At 43.1% G+C, this 6290-nt stretch overlaps 1 pseudogene; it reads left to right on the top strand.

Annotated features, from left to right (window-relative positions):
* Positions 1-5848: 5848 nt before the first annotated feature.
* On the top strand, positions 5849-5994 carry LOC130294692 (U2 spliceosomal RNA; annotated as a pseudogene).
* Positions 5995-6290: the final 296 nt, after the last annotated feature.

Raw genomic sequence — 6290 nt, 5'->3', positions numbered from 1 at the left:
AAAGCACTAAAACTTTTTGAACATTATTGATATATATATATATATATATATATATATATATATATATTTCTATACTTATAGGTGTAATGTATAAAATAAACATTGACTAGAATTTGGCCCACTTGGTTGTACACCCCTCATACTTGAAGGGGAGAAACCAGTCAAAATAATCAAGTAATACATCAAAGATAATAAGGCATGATAAAAAGATGATGAAGAAGGTTGGTTTTCCACTGGTTTTCCAAACAAAAGTATCCTAAATTAATTAAAGGGGGTGTCCAGAGAAATGTTTTTATGTTTAAAAGTGCTGAAAAAGTTTTGATCAGTCGGGGTCTTAGTGCTGAGACCTCACAATCTCTTCATATAGCCGAGCGTGAAAACACTCTATTCTCTGAACGGCCTCCAGTCGCTTCCTCTATAATGCAGAAGTGCTATTAGTGCTGTCTGCATGACTCCACTCTGGCCAGGCCTAACTAGAAGAGGGCAGAGCACAGGATCAGTGCGGGACCTGGGATAGGGGAACATTCTCAGGTGAACAGCAGAACTACAGCTCCTATCATGATGCATAATGGGAGTTGTTGTAGGCAAAAGCTGCAGAGCCACAGGTTGGGAAACAATGATTTAAATGCACAGTACATTAGGGGGCACAGTGGCATCATTCATTGTTTGAGTGGGAACAGAGCTACTGTTTATTGTTTTAATGGGGCGCAGTGACATAATTATTCTGTTTAGGGTACAGTGTGGGGCAGTATTATATTCAGGGGCACAGTTTGCAGCAGTGTTATATTCAGGGGCACAGTGTGTGTCAGTGTTATATTCAGGGGATACAGTGGGTGGCAGTATTATATTCAGGGGATACACTGTGTGTCAGTATTATATTCAGGGGTGCAGTTTGTGGCAGTATTATATTCAGGGGTGCAATTTGTGGCAGTGTTATATTCAGGGACACAGTTTATGACTATTATATTCAGGGGCACAGTTTGTGGCAGTGTTATATTCAGGGACACAGTTTATGACTATTATATTCGGGGGCACAGTTTGTGGCAGCGTTATACTCAGGGACACAGTTTATGACTGTTATATTCAGGGGCACAGTTTGTGGCAGTGTTATATTCAGGGGCACAGTTTGTGGCAGTATTATATTCAGGGGTGCAGTTTGTGGCAGCGTTATACTCGGACACAGTTTATGACTGTTATATTCAGGGGCACAGTTTGTGGCAGTGTTATATTCAGGGGCACAGTTTGTGGCAGTATTATATTCAGGGGCATAGTTTGTGGCATTGTTATATTCAGGGGCACGGTGTGTGGCAGTGTTATATTCAGGGGCACAGTTTGTGGCATTGTTATATTCAGGGGCACAGTTTGTGGCAGTATTATATTCAGGGGTGCAGTTTGTGGCAGTGTTATATTGAGGGACACAGTTTATGACTGTTATATTCAGGGGCACAGTTTGTGGCATTGTTATATTCAGGGGTGCAGTTTGTGGCAGTGTTATATTGAGGGACACAGTTTATGACTGTTATATTCAGGGGCACAGTTTGTGGCAGTGTTATAATTAGGGGCACGGTGTGTGGCAGTATTATATTCAGGGGCACAGTTTGTGGCATTGTTATATTCAGGGGCACAGTTTGTGGCATTGTTATATTCAGGGGCACAGTTTGTGGCAGTATTATATTCAGGGGCACAGTTTGTGGCATTGTTATATTCAGGGGCACAGTTTGTGGCATTGTTATATTCAGGGGCACAGTTTGTGGCATTGTTATATTCAGGGGTACAGTTTGTGGTGCTGTTATATTCAGGGACACAGTTTGTGGCATTGTTATATTCAGGGGCACAGTTTGTGGCAGTGTTATATTCAGGAGCACGGTTTGTGGCAGGATTATATTCAGGGGCACAGTGTGTGGCAGTATTATATTCAGGGGTACAATGTGTGGCAGTATTATATTCAGGGGCACAGTTTGTGGCAGTATTATATTCAGGGGCACAGTTTATGGCAGTATTATATTCAGGGGCACAGTTTGTGGCAGTATTATATTCAGGGGCACAGTTTGTGGCATTGTTATATTCAGGGGCACAGTTTGTGGCATTGTTATATTCAGGGGCACAGTTTGTGGCATTGTTATATTCAGGGGCACAGTTTGTGGCATTGTTATATTCAGGGGCACAGTTTGTGGCATTGTTATATTCAGGGGCACAGTTTTGCGCATTGTTATATTTAGGGGCACAGTTTGTGGCAGCGTTATATTCAGGGGTACGGTGTGTGGAAGTGTTATATTCAGGGGTACAGTGTGTGGCAGTATTATATTCAGGGGCACAGTTTGTGGCAGTTTTATATTCAGGGGCACAGTTTGTGGCAGTATTATATTCAGGGGCACGGTGTGTGGCAGTGTTATATTCAGGGGCACGGTGTGTGGCAGTATTATATTCAGGGGCACGGTGTGTGGCAGTATTAGATCCATGGGCATGGTGTGCGGCAGTTTTATACTTAGGTAAACAGTGTGCTGCAGTATAATATGTGACCTATTATTGGGGTAGTAATAATGTCTTTCTTCTATGGCCGCTAGGTGTGAACCAGGTTTTAGTGTTTAGTTTGGACCCTTACTAAAAGTAGTTGAGTATTCCTTCCCTAGCACAAATGTAGAATACGTATGATTTATTAAATATAAACACTTTACTAAACACAAACATTCAAAAGGGATTTAAAACAATTAAACATGGCCACAGTAAAATAAGCCGCAGGCCTCTCCACACAAGCACAATCCCCATAATAGGTTATGGTCAGTAATACAAACCAGTATAAACAAATAAACCAAGTACAAACAGCTCAGCTGAGAATCACATTTAAGTCACCTGTGGATATAATAATGCATATAATAAAGGGCTTGGGAAAGGAAACCCTACTCGTATCATCACCAAATGGTCATTGCATCTGCTAGGCTGATATATCCTAGCCCAGTGTTTCCCAACCAGGGTGCCTCCAATGATTGTAGTTTTGCAACACCTGTAGGCACAATGGTTGGGAAACACTGTCGTAGCCCCTTGGGGTTACTAACTATGGGAGAACCAGGCTGCATCTTCCTACCTGCAGAGAGTACATTGTGGATGTAGGATTTCCCCATGAGACCCTCATCGGGTACCATCATTCAGTAGCAGGGGGTTAAAGGGGTATTCCGGGCAAAAAATATTTTATCCCCTATCCAAAGGATGTCTGATCGCGGGGATCCCACCGCTGGAGACCCCCGTGATCTCGACTGCGGCACCGCAGACATCCGCACGCCAGTTGATTGGCGATGCGGGGCAGAGGCTCGTGACGTCACGGCCATACCCTCTCAATGCAAGTCTATGGGAGGGGGCGTGACAGCCGTCACGCCCCCTCCCATAGACTTGCATTGAGGGAGCATGGCCATGACGTCATGAGCGGGGCGCGGCCGTGACGTCACAAGCCTCCAACGCTGAACGCGATGCTCTAAAGGAACGCCGGGTGCAACACGGAGATCGCTGGGGTCCCCAGTGACGGGACCCCTATGATCAAACATCTTTTCCCCTATCCTTTGGATAAGAGATAAGGTGTCTAGGGGCGGAGAACCCCTTTAAGGACATTCACAGAGTTGCCCTAAGCCGCTCCTGTGTTGTCTTGGCTGTTTGCTTAGGGTCATTGCCTTGTTGGTAGGTGAACCTTTAGTCCAGTCTGAGGTCCGGAGCACTATGGATCAGATTTAGCTAAGAATATCTTATGTACTTTGCTCTATTTAGCTTTTCCTCAACCCTGACCAGTCTCCCTGTACCAACCACTGAAAAACACCCCCACAGCATGATGTTGGCCCCACCATACTTCACTGTAGGGATGGTATTGAGCAGGGCCTGGTTTCCTCCAGACATAATGCTTAGAATTTAGGCCAAAAAGTTCAATCTTGGCTTCATCAGACCAGAAAATCTTGTTTCTCACAGCCTTTTATGTGTCTTTAACTGAGGAGAGGCTTCTTCTGACTCCTCATAATGCTCAGATTGTTGAGTCTGCAGTAATGGTTGACCTTTTGGACGTTTCTCTCATCTATACACAAGATCTTTGGAGCTCAGCCTGAGGAACCATTGGTTCTTGGTCACCTCTCTTACCTAGGTCCTTCTTCCCTGATTACTTAGTTTGGTGGGGCGGCAGCTCAAAGTAGAGTCCTGGTTGTCCCAAACTTTTCATGAATTTTGGAAGTCACTGTGCACCCTTCTCCAATTCCGTGCCTCCACACAATCCTGTCTATAAGCTCTACGGGGAGTTCTTCCCTCCTCATGGCTTGGTGTTTGCTCTGACATACATTGTCAGCTGTGAGACCTTATATAGACAGGGCTGTGTCTTCAGCTGAATTTACCCCAGGTGACTCCAACCAAGGTGGAGAAACATCTCAGAGATGATCAGGAGAAAAGGGAGGAGCCAGAGATAAATAACAAGTGTCATAGCAAAGGGCAATTTGCAAAAATTAAAATTAAAAAAATTAATTAAAATTTTGTGTTTACATTTTACATTATGGGGTAGTAAACCCTGAAATTTAGGGGAAAAACTAAACTTAAAATTTTAGCGCAAGGCTGCTACACTACAACATGTGAAACAGGCAAATGGGTCTGAAGACTTTACGAATGTATTGCATCAAATTTAAAGGAATACTGTAGTGCAAAATAACTTATCCCCTATCCAAAATTTTTTATTTGTCTGTTCCCTTTATAGACTTCAAAGATGTTAAAAAAAGAGTTACAGAATTTAAAGGAATACTGTAGTGCAAAATAACTTATCCCCTATCCTTCGGATAGGGGATAAGTTATTTTGCACTACAGTATTCCTTTAAATTCAGTTTTTTTTAACATCTTTGAAGTCTATAAAGGGAACAGATGAATTAGAAATTTGGGATGACAGGAACACATTTTGAGTTTCTGGGAAGACAATGACTCCAGATTAGCGGCTGATCACCATGCTGGGAATAAATGGATGTATTTGTAATTGCAGCCATCTTCCTGCTGGGAGCTGTCAGGCTGGATCTGGCAGATTCCTGGCGTTCTCCATAATCAGGAGATTAAGTAACAATTAGTCCGTGCACTTAGGGCTTTTATAGCTTTATTACTTTGTAGCCAAAATTATTCGGATCAAAGTAGCAGTATATTTCACACCAAATCTCCCTTATTTAAGATGAATGGAGCACTCGAGTCAGTGCTGTCCCTGGATATGGCCAATGCCAATTTAGAGCAGTATTCTGTAACAAAGGGACCTGGACGTATAACCATATCATCAGCGGAGTAACTGGGTCCCAATTCAAAATCGGTCAGAGTCACCTTCACCAATCACATAGGACAGAAGATCTTATGGGCCATCTCATGACCCAGGTGTGAATGCAATATTTGCTTCCCTAATATTTATTTACCTGTAGGGCACGTCAAGTTACATGTTTATGATAATACATTGATTTAACCAAACCTTCCTCCTTCTCCTGATATTTCTGCTCCTTTCCTCCCCTTGTTGACAGCTTGTTGTAACCATGACTATGAGGAAAGGAGCAGGAATATCAGAAGGAAGAACATTTGCTAAATGAATGTATTTGAAAAAAAAATCAGCAAAAATGTTTTACTTCACAAGCAAAGATGCTACGTGTAATAGCACATTCACTGGTATTCCTTTGGACTCACAGGAGTTTTTTCTGATCGGAGCCACTCTCTTTCATTTTCTATTCCATTTGTCCCAGGCCGCCATGTCTTCCAGCCATCACTCTTCTCTGCAAAATTGCCAGACAAACATTTCGGCTCCCTAATTTCCAGCACCCTCCGTACCTCTATATAAACTCCTAATTTACCTTACAGCTATACTCTCCTCATCGCTTCTCGGCCTTTTGGCTAAGATCAAGTGTAGTATTTGTTCTTGTGTTCTTGTCAGTTCATGCCGGTATTGGGCTGGTGGGGATGGGTGTTCCCGGCTGGTTCTGAGGAATCAGCTTGACGGCTGCCCCAATGTCACCTATTCCCTCCCGGTCTCGCCATGAGGTTGGGAGGGTCTAGAGCCAAGGTACTTTAGTTCCTCAGGGAGTGGTGACCCCGAGGTGCCAAAACTCACTGGGTGTACTGGCTCACTGAGTTGAAGCACTGGCACCATGAAATCTTCACCTTGTGGCACTCACCTCTTCCCGGCCTTCTTTTTTTTTTTTTTTTTCAACTGTTATATTTATTAAAAGTTTTTTCAAAAACATAGATCCAGAAACAAGAAAAAAAAACAAAAAAAAAAACAATGGCATAATAATACTGGGGCTGTAGCCCAACAC

Source organism: Hyla sarda, chromosome 10, assembly GCF_029499605.1.
Source record: "Hyla sarda isolate aHylSar1 chromosome 10, aHylSar1.hap1, whole genome shotgun sequence".
In the NCBI taxonomy this organism is placed as follows: Eukaryota; Metazoa; Chordata; class Amphibia; order Anura; family Hylidae; genus Hyla; species Hyla sarda.
Note: the sequence above shows the minus strand (reverse complement) of the source record. Positions and strands in the feature narration are given on the sequence as shown.